Consider the following 22,678-nt stretch of genomic DNA (forward strand, 5'->3'; position numbering starts at 1 on the left):
GAGATGCTTCCTTCTGGCCTAGCGCGATTACGGACATATTTCTTTAGGTCTCCCATGAACCTTTCAAAGGGGAACATATTGTGTAGAAATACGGGCCCCAGGATGACAATCTCGTCGACTAGATGAACTAGGACGTGCGTCATGATATTGAAGAAGGATGGTGGGAACACCAGCTCGAAACTGACAAGACATTGCGCCACATCACTCCTTAGCCTTGGTACGATTTCTGGATCGATCACCTTCTGAGAGATTTCATTGAGGAATGCACATAGCTTCACAATGGCTAATCGGACGTTTTCCGGTAGAAGCCCCCTCAATGCAACCGGAAGCAGTTGCATCATAATCACGTGGCAGTCATGAGACTTTAGGTTCTGAAACTTTTTCTCTGGCATATTTATTATTCCCTTTATATTCGACGAGAAGCCAGTCGTGACCTTCATACTGAGCAGGCATTCAAAGAAGATTTCTTTCTCTTCTTTCGTAAGAGCGTAGCTGGCAAGACCTTTATACTGCTTCGGAGGCATGCCGTCTTTTTCGTGCAAACGTTGCAGGTCCTCCCGTGCCTCAGGTGTATCTTTTGTCTTCCCATACACGCCCAAGAAGCCTAGCAGGTTCACGCAAAGGTTCTTCGTCACGTGCATCACGTCGATTGAGGAGCGGACCTCTAGGTCTTTCCAGTAGGGTAGGTCCCAAAATATAGATTTCTTCTTCCACATGGGTGCGTGTCCCTCAGCGTCATTCGGAACAGCTAGTCCACCAGGACCCTTTCCAAAGATTACGTAGTGTAAATCATTGACCATAGCAAGCACGTGATCACCGGTGCGCATGGCGGGCTTCTTCCGGTGATCTGCCTCGCCTTTGAAATGCTTGCCTTTCTTTCGACATTGATGGTTGGTCGGAAGAAATCGACGATGGCCCAGGTACACATTCTTCCTGCATTTGTCCAGGTATATACTTTCAGTGTCATCTAAACAGTGCGTGCATGCGTGATATACTTTGTTTGTCTATCCTGAAAGGTTACTGAGAGCCGGCCAATCGTTGATGGTCACGAACAACAACGCCTTAAGGTTAAATTCCTCCTTTCTGTGATCATCCCACGTACGTACACCGTTTTCATTCCACAGCTGTAAAAGTTCTTCAACTAATGGCCTTAGGTACACATCAATTTCGTTGCCGGGTTGCTTAGGGCCTTGGATGAGAACTGGCATCATAATGAACTTCCGTTTCATGCACATACAAGGAGGAAGGTTATACATACATAGAGTCACGGGCCAGGTGCTGTGATTGCTGCTCTGCTCCCCGAAAGGATTAATGCCATCCGCGCTTAAAGCAAACCATACATTCCTTGGGTCCTTTGCAAACTCATCCCAGTACTTTCTCTTGATTTTTCTCCACTGCGACCCGTCAGCGGGTGCTCTCAACTTCCCATCTTTCTTTCGGTTCTCACCGTGCCATCGCATCAACTTGGCATGCTCTTCGTTTTTGAACAGACGTTTCAACCGTGGTATTATAGGAGCATACCACATCACCTTCGCAGGAACCCTTTTCCTGGGGGCCTCGCCGTCAACATCACCAGAGTCATCTCGTCTGATCTTATACCGCAATGCACCGCATACCGGGCATGCGTTCAGATCCTTGTATGCACTGCGGTAGAGGATGCAGTCATTAGGGCATGCATGTATCTTCTCCACCTCCAATCCTAGAGGGCATACGACCTTCTTTGTTGCGTATGTACTATCGGGCAATTCGTTATCCTTTGGAAGCTTCTTCTTCAATATTTTCAGTAGCTTCTCAAATCCTTTGTTAGCCACAACATTCTCTGCCTTCCACTGCAGCAATTCCAGTACGGTACCGAGCTTTGTGTTGCCATCTTCGCAATTGGGGTATAACCCTTTTTTGTGATCCTCTAACATGCGATCGAACTTCAGCTTCTCCTTTTGACTAATGCATTGCGTCCTTGCATCGACAATGACCCGGCGGAGATCATCATCATCGGGTACATCGTCTGGTTCCTCTTGATCTTCAGCAGCTTCACCCGTTGCAGCATCATTGGGCACATCGTCTGGTTCCTCTTGATCTTCACCAGCTCCCCCGGTTGCAGCATCACCGTATTCAGGGGGCACATAGTTGTCATCGTAGTCTTCTTCTTCGCCATCTTCCATCATAACCCCTATTTCTCCATGCCTCGTCCAAACATTATAGTGTGGCATGAAACCCTTGTAAAGCAGGTGGGAGTGAAGGATTTTCTGGTTAGAGTAAGACCTCGTATTCCCACATTCAGTGCATGGACAACACATAAAACCATTCTGCTTGTTTGCCTCAGCCGCATCGAGAAACTCATGCACGCCCTTAATGTACTCGCGGGTGTGTCTGTCACCGTACATCCGTTGCCAATTCATCTGCGTGCATTATATATAATTAAGTGTCCAAATTAATAGAAGTTCATCATCACATTAAAACCAAAGTGCATACATAGTTCTCATCTAACAACATATAGCTCTCCAGAGCATCTAATTAATTAAACCATACATTGAAACTATGTAAAACATTTCAATGTGAAAACAAATGCGATCATAATCGCAACCAAGGTAACAATTGATCCAACGGCATAATGATACCAAGCCTTGGTATGAATGGCATATTTTCTAATCTTTCTAATCTTCAAGCGCATTGCATCCATCTTGATCTTGTGATCATCGACGACATCCGCAACATGCAACTCCAATATCATCTTCTCCTCCTCAATTTTTTTTATTTTTTCCTTCAACAAATTGTTTTCTTCTTCAACTAAATTTAACCTCTCGACAATAGGGTCGGTTGGCATTTCTGATTCACATACATCCTAGATAAATAAAATCTATGTCACGTTGGTCGGCATAATTTTCATAAACAATAAATGAACCAATAGTTATAAAGATAATATACATACCACATCCGAATCATAGACAGGACGAGGGCCGACGGGGGCGGATACCAAAAACATCGCACTATATAAGATGCAATAATAAATGTAAGAAAATGATACAAGTATTTATCTAAACATACAAGTAAGAATATTTTTCCTTTCAGAAAGAAGATAAGAAGAAGAGGCTCACCACGGTGGTGTCGGTGATGAGATCGGCGCGGGTGATCGACGGCGGTGAAGACGGGGACGGGGCGTGACGGACCGCTAAATCTAGACAAATCTCGCAGAAAATGGAGCTTGGAGGTCGAGCTTCGAGAGGAGAAAGCTTAAGTAGTGTGGCTCGGGCATTCCATCGAACACCTCATGTGCATAGGAGGTGAGCTAGAGCACCACAAAGCCCTCTCCCCCTCGGCCAGAGAAAAACAGAGCACTGGGGTGCTCTGCTCGCGAGCGAGGGGTATATATAGGCACGTCATTGGTCCCGGTTGGTGACATGAGCCGGGACTAAAGGGGAGCCTTTGGTCCCGGTTCAAGCCACCAATCGGGACCAATGGTGGTGGGCCAGGAGCGAGGCCCATTGGTCCCGGTTCATCCCACCAACCGGGACCAATGGCCCATGTGGCCCGGCCGGCCCCCTGGGCTCACGAACCGGGACCAATGCCCACATTGGTCCCGGTTCTGGACTGAACCGGGACTAATGGACTGACCCGGCCTGGACCAAAGCCCTGTTTTCTACTAGTGCTCACCCTCTCCCGCGATGGCCGAGCGCCATCCTCGCCGCCGTTCGCCGTAGTCGTCACCAGAGCCACCCCCTCGCTCCTCTGTCGTGCCCATGAGCTCTGCCTCCGTCGTCTACGCCTCCTCGACGACTCATGTGACGCCGGACGCCCTGAAGCCTCGCCAACACCGTCGTTCCCCTCGTCAGTCGCCGCGGATCCTCGCCACCGATTCAGGAGCTACAGTACCTCCCCGAGCACTCTGAGCTTCTCTGCGAGTCCTTCGTGAGCCCCCTTTCCCCTACCCCTAGCCTCGTTGCTTTGCTCGACCTCTAGCTAGCGCTGCCGCCATGGCCGAGCTCCGCCGCCGCCTGCCTTGTCGTGTGCCACCATTACATCCCGCGCCCGTCGTTGCAGAGCACGGCAATGAGCTCGTCGTGCCTCTAGGAGGCCGGCTATCCCTTTTGCTAGCTCGCCCGTGCCCCGTAGCACCGCTGCCCGCATATGCCTGAGCGCCGTCACCGCCCACCTCAACGTCGGCGAAGCCAGAGCCCTCCCTTGCAGCTGCCACTTGCACCACCCAACGCGCCTCTCTGCGAGCTTTTGAAAGAGCCTAGCCGCGCTTCAAACGGCCGCCGGAATCGGCCGGCCGGAGTACCTCCACCGTCGGCTGTGGTCGCCGGTGACTAACCGCCGGCGTAACCAGCCATTAGGGCCTAAGCACCCTGCTAATTACCCCCTGCAGTCAATGACAGCCGGGCCCCACCGCATTACTAACCGGCTAACCAAATAGTTTAAGGATAATCTAATTACCATGGGGCCACGTGTCAGATTTGACTACGCTGACGTGGTCGTTGACCGGGCCCACCTGTCAGTGACCCTGGCCAGCACCGTGTCACTGACCAGTGGGACCCACTAGTCAGTTTTGACCCAGAACAGCTCAGTTGACCTGCTGATGTCACACACACATCATGCTGACGCAATAAATGATTTTCTTGATTTAAGTTTATTCAGGAAATTCCACAAAATGCCCAAAACTTCTAAAAATCATAGAAATTAATCTATAGCTCCAAATGAAATAAATTATATATGAAAAATTATCAGAAAAAATCAAGAAATCCATCTGTACTACTTTCATGCATGTTAGAACAACTTAAGGCCACTGTTTAGGCCAATTCATATAAATGGAATTTATACTCTCACATATGGAGTTTGAATTTGAACCTAGGGTTCAAACCAACTCCATTTAACATGTTGCTAGTTGCATTAGCTCAAACCACAGCATATTGACATGTCATGATCATGCATCATATTGTGCATTGCATTGATTGTGTTTCTTTCTCTGTTGCTGGTATTTGTCCCCTCTCGATAGACGTGGTTTTGACGATGAGATCGATGACACCGATGAAGAACTATACTATCTTCAGAAGTGCCAGGCAAGCAAAACCCCCTTGTTCATTCCGATACAATCCCACTCTCTCGCTCCTGCTCTCTTTTACTGCATTAGGACAACAACGATTCAACTGTTACATGTTGCGGTAGTTGAACCCCTTTCCTCTGCATGACCTGTCATTGCCACAGTAAATAGATGAAACCCACTAGCATGAGTAGGAGTTGTTTGAGCCCTGATGTGCCTACTCCTTCATGCTTGTTTGTCATGCCTGCTAATGCATAGAGTTGTGTCAGGTCTGATTCATCGGGAATGAATCGGAGGTGTGTGAACATGTCCTACTGTGTGTGAGCTAAGTGTGTGAACACGTTTTGGTAAAGGTAGCGGTGAGAGGCCATGTAGGAGTACATGGTGGGTTGTCTCATTGAAGCCGTCCTCAAGAACTGAGTTCTGTGTTTGTGATTCATGGAACAGTTACTACCACGCATTGGGCCTGAAACCAATGGACCCTCTCGGCTTCTTGATCACCCTTGTCCTCTGTCTAGGAGTTGCAACTAGTTTCTGGTGTTTATAGGATATGTGTTGGCAGCCGTGCGTAGCGCTGACCCTACGGGTGGGCTATGATGCGGTAGATACACCGTGGCCGGGCATGCCGGGCGCCCGTTTGGTGTCTCGGAACCCTGTACACATCGTCCGGGGCCGTATGTGGAAACCTCGGCCGGACTCCCTGCGGATGGAACCTGGATAGGCGATAAACCTGGACTAGAGACTTGAGTGTTTAGGTAGGCCATGGCCGACACCCTCGTTGGGCTTCCGCTTGAAGGTTGCCGAGTACATGTCGTGTAAACGGCGGTAAGTGGTGAGAGCGTGTGTGAAGAAGTACACCCCTGCAGGGTTAACATCTTCTATTCGAATAGCCGTGTCCGCAGTAATGGACTTCTGGGTTGGCTATAACAGTTCATAGACAAGTGAAAGTGGATACTCTAAAACTCGCAAGATAAGTGTGAGTGCTATGGATGGCCTTCTCGTAGGGAGACGGGAGCGGATCCATAGTGGTGTATTGGATGGTGAATATGTGGACTCGTGTGCGCCACCTCAAAGAGTTGCTTGTAGTCGTGGTTCAGGATAGCCACCGAGTCAAAGCTGGCTTGCTGCAGTTAAACTCCACCATACCTTCGTTGATAATGATGCATATGTAGTTAGATCTGATGTAAGTCTTACTAGGTACATTTGTACTCACGTTTTCTTAATTTATGTTTTGTAGAGAGACGTCAGTATCACTAGTAGTTCCGCTTGGACTTCGACGTTTAGCTTGTTACCTCAGCTACGATCTTGTACCCTTGGGAGGGTCTTGTAAATAGTCAGGCTTCTTAGTCTTTTTTTCCATTTGTAGATGTCTGTACTCAGACATGTTAAGCTTCTGCATGTGTTTGACTTGTATGCTCTGCATGTTGGGTCATGAGACCCATGTTTGTAATATCTCGCTCCTCGGAGCCTAATGAATAAATGTTTGAGTCGTACGGTCTTGTTATGATGCCATGTTGTATTTACACATTTCGAGCATATTGTGTGTATGATTGAAATGCTTGGTATGTGTGGGGTCCGACAATCTAGTTGTTTATCCTTGGTAGCCTCTCTTATGGGGAAATATAGTCTTGTGCTTCCATGAGCCATAGTAGTCCACTACAGCCCGGTTCACCGGACTCCTGTTAGCCCAGCACTACTGCTCAGGACACTTGACTGGCCGGCATGTGTTTCACTTCGTTCCTGTGTCTGTCCCTTCGGGGAAATGTCACGCGGTAACATCTGGAGTCCTGCCTAGCCTGCTACAACCCGGGTTCCCGGAGTCCTGTTAGCCTAGTGCTACAGCCCGGATTTACACGCTGCTGACCGACATGCTCGATGTGATTCATGTATGCCTGTCCCCATAGGTTAGTGCCGCTTTGGGTTCACGACTAGCCATGTCGGCCCAGGTTCTCTGTCATATGGATGCTAGTGACACTATCATATACGTGAGCCAAAAGACGCAAATGGTCCCGGGCCATGGTAAGGCGACACCCGTGGGAATACCGTGCGTGAGGCCGCAAAGTGATATGAGGTGTTACCGGCTAGATCGACGTGACTTGGAATCGGGGTCCTGACAGCTTTGGTATCAGAGCCTGACTGCCTGTAGGATTACCAAGCCAAACTGGTCGAAGTCGAGTCTAGAAATGCTTTATTTATGTAAGGGAATTGATTGTGGAAGGGAACGTAAGGCTCTTTTTACTCCTTTACCTTATGTCCTTCTGATCTGAGTCAGCCTCTTCTTTTCTACGAGGATTAAGAACTAGGCATTCTCATCTATTTATCAGGATGACGTGTTCTAATCCATAGACTTATAGAATTGATAGTTTCAAGCCTCAGTTCCATTCCTACTACTTCCGTATGTTGATAGTTGATCTCGGAACCTTGATATTGTGTTGTTGAGTGGTTATGCCACTATTTTGCAGGATGTCTCAAATAATTTTGAGCATTTACAGCCGTTATGCTGTCCGAGTCATCCCAGGTCTCTAACTAGTCTGATGCATTTGCAAATCCCTTCTTCCCGTTTCCGATGTCCTTTTGGGCCAGATTAAGCACACTAGCGGTCTGTTGAGGTACTCTACTCCTCGACATATATGTTGGAGCTATTATAATGACCCTAGGTGTTTAGGGAGTCACCTAGTAATATAGCCATGTTTTGTGTTCCCGGTGTGATGATTCTGGCCATCATTCTCGAAAGCATCCCATCATGTTATTAGTTAGTAGGTATTCTATTCCTGGGTTCTTGAACCCGAGATTCACCTTACTTAATTCATGTTCATAGTGCTTGCTAGTTCCTTTAGGATAATTAGTAACCCTTGTGATAGTCCTCGAGGTCCATGGTATATCATTCTTCCAGATATCCTGAACCATTCTTGGCAGAAGTTCTTTGAACCAAAAGATCACAACTGGAGTGCTCTTGATGAGTTCTCCATTATACTTGTGACTCTGCCAATCCTACCTCTCTGCATGGGTTATCCGGAAGAAATATGTTGAACTCATTCGACAAGTTAATCTATGCATCCACAACTTAGAAAGTTATATGTGCCATGAGTTGCCCCTCTTTAGTTGTTTCCTGACCTTCGGATATCAATTGATAGTCAAGGGTATGCGTGCATTCGTCCAACGATGCCTATTATTCTTGTGGTCCATCAAGCCATTCTATTCTAGAATGACTAGGAGAAACAAACTCCAGTACCTCATCCATATCTAGGATTGGGTCAAAGCAGTTGTATTCCGCAGATCAAAATGCCAATCCAGCTTTTGATTATGTTCTACCCTGAAGTATTGCCCTCTTTATGTCAGGCATATCATAGGAATTGCACAACCTCCTATGAACTCTTGATACAGTGATACTTCTCGCCATCATCGTTCATTCCTCGGCCTCCGTGTTATTGTAACTGGAATGCCGACAAGTGAATCGTGATGTATGAAATCAATACTCCGAGCAACTCGTTGCTTGGTAGTAAATGGACAATATTCTCATTCTTAGTGTGTTGGTTATTGAACTACCATTTAAGATTGATCGTGCTACCTATTCCATATTTCCGAAGCACTATTCGATCAATGAGTTAGGATTGTGTCAAACCCTTGCTCTATTGATCACATCGTCTTGCCTCGCAAAGCAAGATTGTTCTCGAGCTTAATAACATATCGGTGGGTTGTGATTTTCCAAATATCTTCTTGGAAGTATCACCAGGTTGTCACCTGATCGCTATGTTGAGTTCGTGATCAAGTTGGTTTCTTGTAGCCACCCTTTTCTCCAAGAATCTGTGTTGGATACCCCTGAGCTAGTTGGTTAAGCTTAACAACAACTTGGAGAGTTGGAAGATAAAAGCTTGTCTTGCTTAGTTCGTGTTAAGGGATATCTTTTGTGTGTGTGTGTTGAAGAAAGATGATATGTTCATCGATTGGTCCTCGTGATCAGTTATTGGATCTATTGCCTTGTCCAAACTTTGATTTGAGTGCGCGCTATCCTCAAATCAAATCAGAACCAACGATGTTCGTAATGTTGTCCTACTCGAGGTTGATTCCTCGGGCGTACACCATTACATCCTTTGTTCTGACCAATGCTATCACCGTGTTCACTTAATTGTGGAATTCCATCTATATGGAAGCCTAGATGGTTGTTTGTTGAGCCCATTGACAACATTATCATCTTGTCCATGATTCATGTTGAACATCTAAGTTAGCGTTGGAAACTTTGAAAGCATTTCTTCATGGTAGCTCATGAAGCATATGTTTGGATGAAAGAAGTGACTACCTCTAATTCACGTGCATTTGGTGAAAGTTGCCGCCGTGGATTCAAGAAAGCTTGTTCTGCTTCCTTGGAATCATCCCAAGTTAGTCATGCATGTGCGAAGTATTCTATGGTTTGATAGGCTCGCTACCTCCAGTCCATATGTGTCCCTAGCACACCAAGCCACTGACTGATTTGTTCTAAGAGAAGGAGTTAAGTGCTAATCCATGGTAATGCACAAGACTTCGATATCCTCGATGATGGTTCCCAACCTGAACTTGGTAGTGTTTTATCATAAGACTACTATGTGGTCATGCTTGTCTAGGACAGCATGTTCATATATGTTTAGCAGGACCAGCTCATGTTCTGGAGCTTACTATCGTAGCTCATTTCCTGAGAATCTCGCCACGTCATCTCGTCGATTTGTGTTGCAAACTTTCACTTTTCTTTCTAGATTCGACGAGTCTGGAATATCCTGACACCAACCAGATCTGAATCTTAAGCAGATATGATGGTTGGAACGTGTCCCAAGAGTTATAATATTGGTCTCTCGGTAACCCGGTAACGTGGATGTCGTGGCCAACCCACCTAGCCGGAAGGTCTATTATTGTAATATCTTGGTTGAAGAAGTTGGTCACCTCCCCATAAGGATCTCGCAGGATCTGCCTCCGTAGTTATTCCTTATGGATTCTTAAGCTTCCCAAGTCCGACCTTTTAATTGATGTTCTAGTTATCAAACCATATCTACAAATGGGTTGCGCTAGCACATCAAGGAGAACATTAGAAGCGGGGTGCTAAATGTCTCTCGGTCGATCATCCAGATTTCGTTCCCTTGGCTTCACTAAGGTGAAATCTGAGAAAGGGGTGTCTTCTATGCATCTGCATTGTCCATCAGTATTTGTCAAGGTAGTAAGATGTGTTGCCAGGATCCTCGACACGGATGTTGGTAGAACCTTGATGAATATGGAAATGCTCAAGTTCCTAAGAGCACGCGCAAGCAAAATCATCCCTTGCGTTGTCTTCAACAAGGTAGTCCACATCATCCATCCTAGTCCGAGTATGCCATTTCTTCGAGCTATTTCAAACGATCAGTTGTAAATTGCCTTAAGCTGGAATGAAGAGTTTCAATGATCTATGGATCAAAAGTAATTCTTTTTGCCACTTAAGGGAATATCTCTGCGAGTCACCTTCTTAAAGGTGTCTCGTTGTGGTATCATGGCAACCCAACTCCTTGCTATGTCGACACCGTTCACCACCCTCCTAGGTGTGGGGATTCCGCTACTTATTTAAACTTTGTCATATGCTCATTTCCATCATTCTTAATGTGTGTATCGTGTCTCATCTTGACAGATGTCTCTATGTCTCGTTCTGAGAGTTGATCGTCGGTTGCTCGATCTTCGAGAAGATCGATTCTTCAAGGGTTTCTTTTCTTTCCGTCATCATGCTGGATGAAGATCCCGAAAGCAAAGACGTTAAGATCAAGATGACGCAATGAATCAACATCCTCGGAAAGGGCAGTTGGATCGAGAAGACTGCGATAGTTTGGTGACCCCCTTCCTTCTTACCTCATGTCTCGAATCTCGGGCTAAGATTCTTGTTTAATGGGGGTGAGTTGTCACATCCCTAGCTCAGCCCCTGTTGTCCTTGCTTGATCTTCTTGCATCATGTTTAAATTTTATTGAAAGTTGAATTGGGGAAAGTGGAAAGCCTCAGAAGTCTTAAACAAAAATGATCAACATTAAAAATTGTTTCAAATGAGCCCAACAAAATGTTCCTGCTTACCTCTTAAAATATTGGCAAGAGCTATAACTCAAACCAATATTTTTGGAATCACAGAAATAATTATTCTTGGGCATTTGAATTAAATCACTAGCTATTTGATTTGGGTTTATATTTACTATAAAATAGATATAAGCCCAATAATTTCAAAAATTTGCATGTGGCTCTGAACTAGTTTCCTAAGTCCACAAAATAATTTTCAAAAGCATAAAAATTGATTTGTTTGAAAACCAAACTCAAAACAAACTTCAAAAAAAATATAGAAAAAAGAACAAACAGAAAATAGAAAAGGCAGGGCCTTACCTGACTTACCTTCCTGGCCCAACTCCTGTTCCGGCCCAGCCCACAGGGGCAACGCCGTCTTCTTCCTCCGGCCAGGAGGAGAAGCAGCTGCGTGCCGGCACCCGCGCGGCCGACGACGCCACCTCCTGCTCCAGCGCGACGACCCGGCGCTTCTAGCCACGCCACGGAGACGCCCAGCACCCCGTGCACCTCTCCCCTCTCTCCCCCTCGTCTCCCTCACCCTCTCCCGCAATGGCCGAGTGCCATCCTCGCCGCCGTTCGCCGTAGTCGTCACCAGAGCCACCCCCTCGCCCCTCTGTCGTGCCCATGAGCTCCACCTCCGTCGTCTACGCCTCCTCGACGACTCACGCGACGCCGGACGCCCTGAAGCCTCGCCAACACCGTCGTTCCCCTCGTCGGTCGCCGCGGATCCTCGCCGCCGCTTCAGGAGCTACAGGACCTCCCCGAGCACTCTGAGCTTCTCTGCGAGTCCTCCGTGAGCCCCTCTTTCCCCTACCCCTAGCCTCGTTGCTTCGCTCGAGCTCTAGCTAGCGTTGCTGCCATGGCCGAGCTCCGTCACCGCCTGCCTTGCCGTGCGCCACCATTATAGCCCGCGCCCATCGTTGCAGAGCACTGCAACGAGCTCTTCGTGCTTCCAGGAGGCCGGCTATCCCTTTTGCTAGCTCGCCCGTGCCTCGTAGCATCGCTGCCCGCATGTGCCCGAGCGCCGTCGCCGCCCACCTCAACGTCGGCGAAGCCAGAGCCCTCCCTTGCAGCTGCCACTTGCACCACCTGACGCGCCTCTCTGCGAGCTTTCGAAAGAGCCTAGCCGCGCTTCAAACGGCCGCCGGAATCGGCCGGCCGGAGTACCTCCGCCGTCGGCCGTGGTCGCCGGTGACTAACCGCCGGCGTAACCAGCCATTAGGGCCTAAGCACCCTGCTAATTACCCCCTGCAGTCAATGACAGTCGGGCCCCACCGCATTACTAACCGGCTAACCAAATAGTTTAAGGATAATCTAATTACCGTGGGGCCACGTGTCAGATTTGACTACGCTGACGTGGCCGTTGACCGGGCCCACCTGTCAGTGACCCTGGCCAGCACCGTGTCACTGACCAGTGGGACCCACTAGTCAGTTTTGACCCAGAACAGCTCAGTTGACCTGCTGATATCACACAGACGTCATGCTGATGGTATAAATCATTTTCTGGATTTAAGTTTATTCAGGAAATTCCAGAAAATGCCCAAAACTTCAAAAATCATAGAAATTAATCTATAGCTCCAAATGAAATAAATTATATATGAAAAATTATCAGAAAAAATCAAGAAATCCATCTGTACTACTTTCATGCATGTTAGAACAACTTAAGGCCACTGTTTAGGCCAATTCATATAAATGGAATTTATACTCTCACATATGGAGTTTGAATTTGAACCTAGGGTTCAAACCAACTCCATTTAACATGTTGCTAGTTGCATTAGCTCAAACCACAGCATATTGACATGTCATGATCATGCATCATATTGTGCATTGCATTGATTGTGTTTCTTTCTCTGTTGCCGGTATTTGTCCCCTCTCGATAGACGTGGTTTTGACGATGAGATCGATGACACCGATGAAGAACTATACTATCTTCAGAAGTGCCAGGCAAGCAAAACCCCCTTGTTCATTCCGATACAATCCCACTCTCTCGCTCCTGCTCTCTTTTACTGCATTAGGACAACAACGATTCAACTGTTACATGTTGCGGTAGTTGAACCCCTTTCCTCTGCATGACCTGTCATTGCCACAGTAAATAGATGAAACCCACTAGCATGAGTAGGAGTTGTTTGAGCCCTGATGTGCCTACTCCTTCAAGCTTGTTTGTCATGCCTGCTAATGCATAGAGTTGTGTCTGGTCTGATTCATCGGGAATGAATCGGAGGTGTGTGAACATGTCCTACTGTGTGTGAGCTAAGTGTGTGAACATGTTGTGGTAAAGGTAGCGGTGAGAGGCCATGTAGGAGTACATGGTGGGTTGTCTCATTGAAGCCGTCCTCAGGAACTGAGTTCTGTGTTTGTGATTCATGAAACAGTTACTACCACGCATTGGGCCCGAAACCAATGGACCCTCTCGGCTTCTTGATCACCCTTGTCCTCTGTCCAGGAGTTGCAACTAGTTTCTGGTGTTTATAGGATATGTGTTGGCAACTGTGCGTAGCGCTGACCCTACGGGTGGGCTATGATGCGGTAGATACACCGTGGCCGGGCATGCCGGGCGCCCGTTTGGTGTCTCGGAACCCTATACACATCGTCCGGGGCCGTATGTGGAAACCTCGGCCGGACTCCCTGCGGATGGAACCTGGATAGGCGATAAACCTGGACTAGAGACTTGAGTGTTTAGGTAGGCCATGGCCGACACCCTCGTTGGGCTTCCGCTTGAAGGTTGCCGAGTACATGTCGTGTAAACGGCGGTAAGTGGTGAGAGCGTGTGTGAAGAAGTACACCCCTGCAGGGTTAACATCTTCTATTCGAATAGCCGTGTCCGCAGTAATGGACTTCTAGGTTGGCTATAACAGTTCATAGACAAGTGAAAGTGGATACTCTAAAACTCGCAAGATAAGTGTGAGTGCTATGGATGGCCTTCTCGTAGGGAGACGGGAGCGGATCCATAGTGGTGTATTGGATGGTGAATATGTGGACTCGTGTGCGCCACCTCAAAGAGTTGCTTGTAGTCGTGGTTCAGGATAGCCACCGAGTCAAAGCTGGCTTGCTGCAGTTAAACTCCACCATACCTTCGTTGATAATGATGCATATGTAGTTAGATCTGATGTAAGTCTTACTAGGTACATTTGTACTCAAGTTTGCTTAATTTATGTTTTGCAGAGAGACGTCAGTATCACTAGTAGTTCCGCTTGGACTTCGACGTTTAGCTTGTTACCTCAGCTACGATCTTGTACCCTTGGGAGGGTCTTGTAAATAGTCAGGCTTCTTAGTCTTTTTTCCATTTGTAGATGTCTGTACTCAGACATGTTAAGATTCCGCATGTGTTTGACTTGTATGCTCTGAATGTTGGGTCATGAGACCCATGTTTGTAATATCTCGCTCCTCGGAGCCTAATGAATCAATGTTTGAGTCGTAGAGTCTTGTTATGATGCCATGTTGTATTTACACATGTCGAGCATATTGTGTGTATGATTGAAATGCTTGGTATGTGTGGGATCCGACAATCTAGTTGTTTATACTTGGCAGCCTCTCTTATGGGGAAATGTAGTCTTGTGCTTCCATGAGCCATAGTAGTCCGCTACAGTCCGGTTCACCGGAGTCCTGTTAGCCCAGCACTACTGCTCAGGACACTTGACTGGCCGGCATGTGTTTCACTTCGTTCCTGTGTCTGTCCCTTCGGGGAAATGTCACGCGGTAACATCCGGAGTCCTGCCTAGCCTGCTACAGCCCGGGTTCCCGGAGTCCTGTTAGCCTAGTGCTACAGCCCGGATTTACACGCTGCTGACCGACATGCTCGATGTGATTCATGTATGCCTGTCCCCATAGGTTAGTGCCGCTTTGGGTTCACGACTAGCCATGTCGGCCTGGGTTCTCTGTCATATGGATGCTAGCGACACTATCATATACGTGAGCCAAAAGACGCAAACGGTCCCGGGCCATGGTAAGGCGACACCCATGGGAATACCGTGCGTGAGGCCGCAAAGTGATATGAGGTGTTACTGGCTAGATCAACATGACTTGGAATCGGGGTCCTGACAACTCCATTCTCAGTGAGTAGTTTATAGACCCACTTGCTGAGAAGTGCGATATTTTTAATCTCAAGGTCTTGGATTCCCAGGCCCCCTTGGCTTTTAGGTCTGCATAATACGCTCCACCTAGCCAGTCTATATTTCTTGGTTTCGTTATGACACTGCCAAAAAAATCTGGATCTAAAGTAATCTAGACGCTGTAGAACCCCTTTCGGCAGGTGGAAGAATGACAACATGTATAAAACCATGTTGCTTAGGACGGAATTGATCTAGATCAACCGCCCCCCATAAGACAAGAGTTTGGCCTTCCAACTGGCTAAACGTTTCTCAAGTCTCTCTTCCACATGCTTCCACTCAGCGATAGTTAAACGCCGATAGTGTATGGGGATACCCAGATACCTAATCAGAAACTGCCCGAGCTGGCATCCAAAAATCTCGGCATACTCGGGTGCAGATTCTGCAGCATCTCCAAAGCAAAAAAGTTCACTCTTATGAAAATTAATTTTGAGACCAGAAAGTTCCTCAAAGGCACATAAGAGCAGCTTGAGATTTCTTGCTTTATCTAGATCATGAGCCATAAATAGAATCGTGTCATCCGCATATTGTAGAATGGATAGACCATCTTCTACCAAGTGTGGAATGACCCCGCTAATTTGACCATCCATCTTGGCCCGCTCCACTAGGGTAGCTAGCATGTCGTCCACAATGTTAAACAAAATAGGAGATGCGGGGTCGCCTTGACGAAGCCCCTTCCTTGTCTGAAAATAGTTGCCAACATCTTCATTAACTTTTATGGCCACACTACCGCCAGAGACAAAGCTCTCTACCCAGCGGAACCATTTTTGTGAAAACCCTTTCATACGCAATGTTTGCAACAGGAAGGGCCACTTAACTTTGTCGTAGGCTTTCTCAAAATCAATTTTAAGAAGACACCGTTCATTTTTTCCGGTGCAGTTCATGTACAGTTTCGTGCAGGACGACCACTCCATCTAAAATGTTGCGACCTTGCATAAATGTTGTTTGAGTGGGTTTTACAACATGGTCAGCTACATTGTTCAACCGATTAGTCGCTACCTTCGTAAAAAATTTAAAACTTACATTAAGAAGGCAAATTGGTCGATATTGTTGAATACGACTAGCCTCCTTAATCTTAGGCAGTAGGATAATTTCCCAAAAGTTTAAACAAGAAATATCAAGGTCCTCGGAATGCAGTTGGTTAAACAACTGAACCAGGTCTGCCTTAATGATGTCCCAAAAACATTGATAGAACTCTGCGGGAAAACCATCCGGTCCCGGTGCCTTGTTGTGTTCCATCTGAAACACAGCGGTTCGAATTTCCTCCTCAGAAAACGGAGAGGTTAGGAATTCATTTTCCGCTTCCGTAACTTGAGTAATGTCATGAGTAACGGATTCGTCTAGCTGAAAATTAGTCTCGGATGAAGGCCCAAAAAGGTCTTTGTAAAACTTAGTGATAAAATTTCTAAGTGATACGTCCCCCTCTATTCGGCCTTCCTCCTGGTCAAGTGAGAATATACGCTTCTTTCTATGTCTGCCATTGGCTAGCATCTGAAAGTATTTCGTATTATCATCACCTTGCACTAACGAATCCGCCTTGCTACGTTGGTACCATTTAATCTCCTCCTCACGTAGTAGGCAGGCAATCTGCTCGTTAAGATTGCTTTTTTGCTCGATCTCAATAGCAGACAGAGGCCTCACCTCCGCTATTTTGTCAAGGGAATCAATTAGGGTAGACAAACACATCTTTTCTTTTTTGTAAATGCTAGCAGTATGCTTGGCCCATCCTCAAAGGAATCGACGCAAGGCGCGGATTCGATTATTCCATATTTGGATGGGTGTGTTACCGCAGGGCTGGCGTGCCCACACTTTCTTAACTAGCTCCTGAAATCCCTCTCTAGTGAGCCATCCCACTTCAAATTTAAACTGGTGGCGATTAGAACTCGGGATTGGTTGTCCAAAATCGGTTAGCAACGGAGCGTGATCCAATAAGGCCTCAATTCTTTCTAGTGCCCGAACCGATGCTAGGGGATATTTGTATTCCCAGTCAGTGGTAACTAGCACCCGGTCCAGTTTTTCAAAGGTCGGCACCGAACGGTTGTTGGCCCAGGTATACTGACGACCAGACATCATGATCTCCCTCAGATCGAGACTGTCAATAACAGCATTAAAGAGGAAAGGCCACCTAGTGTCAAACCGATCGTTGTTTTTTTCCTGCTGATATCAAAGGATATTAAAATCCCCCCCCCCGGATTAACATGGGATGAGGATTGTTTCGACAGGTATTAACCAGCTCTTTTAGAAAAGCAGACTTAAACTCCTCTTGAGTGGCACCATATATAGCCACCAGACTCCAGATGAAGTTGTCGGACTTATTTCGAAGATGGAATTTAATATGATACTCCCCCTTTGTCGTGGACAATAGTTGTATGTATGTAGAGTTAATACCTAGCAATATTCCCCCGGGCCTCCCGATCGGCGGCAAGACGTGCCATTCGTAATCAAAACCACATGAAAAGTGGTCCAAATCACGTGTTGGAAGATCACGTTTACCCGACTCAGTGATAGCCACAAAGTCCAATGAATGATCCTTTACACAATCGGCAATGCGTTTGTGTTTAGCCAAGTCACCAAGACCTCTGCTATTCCAGAACATGCCTCTCATGATGAACCAATTTTATGTTTAGGGACATTTAGTTTCTTAGAAGAGCGCCCTCTTTTCTTTGCCGAGTTAGACTTATTCTTGCGCACCGACGCGACAAGCTCGAAAAGCATAGTGTCGCGTACAGTATCATCAAGGTCTACTTCAGTCGTGTCTTTAACCAGATGAGAGAGAAGCTTGCCTTCATGATTGGCATCAGCGTCCTCATCCTCCTCATCTGACACGAGAGGGTCGACAAAGCTCGAAGACTTGGGAGCAACCGTAAGCCGATCGAACTCCACTTGTTTTAGAGACTTGACCGAAAAATCTATCTGGTTCGCATTACGTCCTAGTGACACCCCAAGTCTATTGATATTTGAAGATACTTTGGAATTGTCAAAAGACAAAAAAGATTTGCGAGAGGGAGTACCTTCGAAGTCGAGGTTGCGTGCAGCAGTCCTACGCATAGCCTTCACCATAGAATCCTCGTCGGTGGCTGCTGATCCGTCAGTCCCGACATGATGGCGCCCGCTACGCCTCAGCGGCGAAGGAGTAACATCGGCCACGGAGCCCGTCTCACCGACTCCGATAGGCGGTGTAGACGGGTCAGGTGATGAAGGAGACTGCGAGGGCTGCACCTCGCCCTCCACCTGGGCGATCGCCTCAGCCGCCAACGCTCCTCCTGGCGGAGAAGGCGCGGAGGACAAAGCTCGCAGCGCCGCCATCGCCGACTCGTGGTCCGCCCTAACCGCCGGGGAAAAGATCACACCCCGACGGGAAGGAGACCGAGTGCCGGATGTCGGAGATGATAGGGAGTCGTCCGCAGTGTCCTCCGATGACGCAAACCCATCCAGCGGGGGTGGCGCCAGTGCAGAGCCGTCGCCACGATGCTGCATCACAGGAGTAGATGGCAGCGGGGGAGCAGGTTCCACTTGATGTGTCGGTGTCTCAATGATCCGCTGCGCCAAACCAGAAGTGGCTGGAGGTAGCATGCCCAACGAAGAGGGCCCCTGTATAGTGAAGCGTCCATGGTTGGTGCACGACGATGCGGGTTTAGCGGTGTAACGGCGATGATTTTCGTTGGCGACATAGTCCGGCTCGAAGCAGATGTTGATGCGGCAAGCTGCATGGGCACCACTCCTCCCGAGGTAGGAGTAATCTTCTGGGCATTGGATGACGATGATGCTTTTGACCTCTTGCTTGGATCATTAGTCATTATAGTTTCCTCTCTGTCCTGCCCCTTGTCATCGTCAGGAACATCTCCATGCTCCCAGACACGTGGCACAAAATCAGCATCGACATGGAAATCTGAGTTTTCCAAACTGTACCGAAACTCATACCCCTTGCCTTGAATGACAACATCCGACGAGAGAGAATTAATTGTGCTCGTCTTGAAAGCATCGAGATTTAGCACAGCCACCTGTATGCGAACAATACCTCGACGACACAAACAGAGAAGATCCACATCCATAGTTGCGCCAATTACCGAGCCAACCGCCCACAGGCCCAGGAAGTGACGGAGCACGTGGGGGACCCCGTGCACATGCACCCAAATAGGTATTAACTCAAAGCGGTGTGGTATCTCCTCAGACTGCCAAGCCTTGAACTCCAAAGTGACATTGTGAGATTTGATAAAAACTGTAAACCCCGTGACTCGCAGAAGCACCTCCTCACTTGGGAATGACATGAGAAAGGCATTCTAACCATGTGGTATGGCCTCCCAAGTCCATGCTTGCTGGCACTGAGCAATCTTGGCAACCTCTGCCTCCACAATACTGGAAGTGATAGAGCCACCGGAGATCGTCACTAGCGCTGTTGGGGAGACTTGTGGTGCGAGATCCTCCCTACAAACATTGTCAGGCATCTGGAAAAAAGCCATGTTCTCAGTACCATATCCACAGAGCATCACCACCGGCTTCGGCATCTTGAGAGCAGGGCATCGACGCATGGTCATCGGATGATTCGTCTTATTACATATAAAACAAAATTGTTGTGTCACACAGTCGTCAGCAGTATGCCCTGCAGATTGACATTTAGTGCACCACACCTTTTTAGTTGTTGTAACTCCAGCAGGCACCGAAGATTGAGGCAAGGTTGGTGTATTGCACTGCATAAGAACCATCTGGCCGTCTCCCGCAGGCAAGTTTGGCATGGAGGCAAAGACAGGTGCCGCATTCTGTTGCCCTTGCATTGACATAGGGACAGAGGGGTTCAGAGTAGACGGCGCTGCTCCCTTCTGGTACTTAGGACGGCCGCCCTTGCCGCCCTTCTGTTTGCGCGGACGAGCAGAAATAGGGGACTGGAGGTAGCAGACTTGAACGCCGGCCCAACATTAAAAGCGGCGACCGGTTGCATACCGGCTAGAGCACCAAGCTGCTACCCTTGATTACCCACCTGTTGAAAAACCGGCACTGCGAGCTGCTGATGTTGCTGCACAAGGCCACCCGATGGTTGAAGCATCTGCTGTGGGTTGCCGATGAACTGCTGCTGGAACGGCATCTGATAAACTTGTTGTTGATGCATTGGCGGCTGATAGACGACCTGCTGCTGCGCCGGCGCCAAGGATCCTGCCGGTGCGTTTGGTTGCGTTGGCTGGACCGGTAGATAGACCCCTGGAGCGAAACCCAGAGCCCCTCCGGATGGGCTGGGATCGGACGGCTGCACGGGTCCAGGAGGAGGGCAGGCATGGTGGCTGGAGTTGGAACCGGGCGGCGCGGCCGGATCGCCTCTCGTCATAGCAGGGGAGCGGACGACGGCCGCAAAGGAGTGAAAGAAGTTAGGTTTCGCAGCGCTCCCCGTCCGGTTCCACAAGTGCCCAAGCCAACGGTTCAGATTGACTATCCGAAGTGGACGCCTATGATTTGTCATGTCCTCATCCTGATGTGGTCCCGCCGTGAACTTCGGATCGGGAACGGTATTCGCGCACGACGAGGCCCCCCGCATTGGCATCGGAGGAGTGAACGCCGGCGAACAGTTTCGCGGCCCTGCACTGTCATCGCCGCCGCAAGCATGCGGTAACAGATCACCGAGCGTCCGGAGAGGCGAAGTTCGAGGCGGAGGGATCGGCCCAATCCACGGCTTGACCAGCGACCCGGACCGAGCCGGCACCCCGAGAACGCCTCGGCTATCCGCCGCCGGCAGCTTTGGTGAAAACTGCAGCCCACCAGCCTTGGAGTTTGCCGCTTCCATCTTCGAGTTCAAACCCGTGCACTCCTCAGGCCCGGAAGAGTTGGAGTTCACCGGCACCACCTTGGGGTGCAGATCTCCACTTGCCTCCGACCTGCACACATGAGAAATCGCACCTGTCTGTCGAGACGACGGTCTCTCCCATACCCTCGACGCCGGTGTCGGGTAGCCAATATCCGCCCAGAATTCGTTAGCCAACTCCTCGTCGGTCTTTCTCCGACGTGTCGCTATAGGCGGCGCTGAAGAATCCTCCTCTTGTGGCGCCACAGCCGCATCAGTCGTCTCCAGACACGAGAACCTGGATCCTGACCTCGCCGGCGACCATCCTGGCGCCAGCGTTAGGCGGCGCCTTGAGGCTATCCGCATTCCGCTGGTCTCTCCTCTCAACTCGTCACTATCTCAGGAACATGCCAATGGAGCCCGGATCACATGGCGCGCAACATGCCAATGGAGTCCAGTTAACCCAAAGTATGTTTTTCTACTCTCTAAAAGTACTTATACTGCATTAAGTTATATCTTGGTTGCTTTTTATCTTGAGAATTGAGCTCACTTTGTAATCAAATTATTGACGGTCGTAGAGGCCACTTTAAATTATTACAAATGTAATGATATTTTTACGTCACATAAGCAAAACCTTGTTCTATACGATTAATTTTTGTACTGCGATTTTTTTGTTACTTGGCTCCGTGCCCGCTTCTGACGACACTGACCCAACCAAACCCCCCATCCGCCCCTCCCACGCTTTCCATACCATGTACCGCGCCGCTTACTGCGTCGCATTCATGTCGACCCAGAGCATGCAGCGGCCGACATGATGCCGCGATTTGACTGGGCAGGAAAGCGACGCACACTAACGCCACCTCTCGGGTGTCGCCGTTTCCATGCGGATGCCGCGTCCCGAGAAACCAACTCCATCTGCCACATCGCATTGAAGCGGGCAGACCGGCCCTCCGCCTGGCCTTCCCATGGCTATTGTAGCCATGCTCGGACAACCTCCAGATCCGCACCCCCTCCCGAGCACCGCACCGTCCTCCTCCAGCCCGCATATACCTTCCTCATCTCCAAGCGATGCTGAAGTCCTGGTTCTCTGTGCCGGTAAGCGGCACCGGTGGGAGTTTGATTGCTCTCTGACTATAGCGTCAGAAAAGCTCCTATCTGCTAGGACTACGTCGGTATTTCCCCAAAGAGGAAGGGATGATGCAGCACAGTGACGGTAGGTATTTCCCTCAGTGAAGAAACCAAGGTTATCGAACTAGTAGGAGAACCAAGCAACACAACGTAAACAACACCTGCACACAAATAACAACACCTCGCAACCCGTCATGTTAAAGGGGTTGTCAATCCCTTTCGGGTAACGATGCTAGAAAATTGTAGTAGATTGAAATAATAGATCGCAAATAAAATAAAGTACAGCAAAGTATTTTTGTATTTTTAGTTTAATAGATCTGAATAAAACTGCAAAGGAAAAGTAGATCGCAAGCAAATATATGAGGAAGAAGACCCGGGGGTCGTAGGTTTCACTAGTGGCTTCTCTCGAGAAAGATAGCAAATGGTGGGTAAACAAATTACTGTTGGGCAATTGATAGAACCTCAAATAATTATGACGATATCCAGGAAATGATCATTACATAGGCATCACGTCCAAGATTAGTAGACCGACTCCTGCCTGCATCTACTACTATTACTCCACACATCGACCGCTATCCAGCATGCATCTAGTGTATTAAGTT

At 48.3% G+C, this 22,678-nt stretch overlaps 1 pseudogene; it reads right to left on the reverse strand.

Annotated features, from left to right (window-relative positions):
- Nucleotides 1-18,657: 18,657 nt before the first annotated feature.
- Nucleotides 18,658-21,410, reverse strand: LOC147982684 (uncharacterized; annotated as a pseudogene).
- Between the last annotated feature and the right edge of the window lie 1,268 nt (nucleotides 21,411-22,678).

This window comes from Triticum urartu, chromosome 2A (genome assembly GCF_056163025.1).
Source record: "Triticum urartu cultivar PI428250 chromosome 2A, HENAU_Tu73, whole genome shotgun sequence".
Classification (NCBI taxonomy): Eukaryota; Viridiplantae; Streptophyta; class Magnoliopsida; order Poales; family Poaceae; genus Triticum; species Triticum urartu.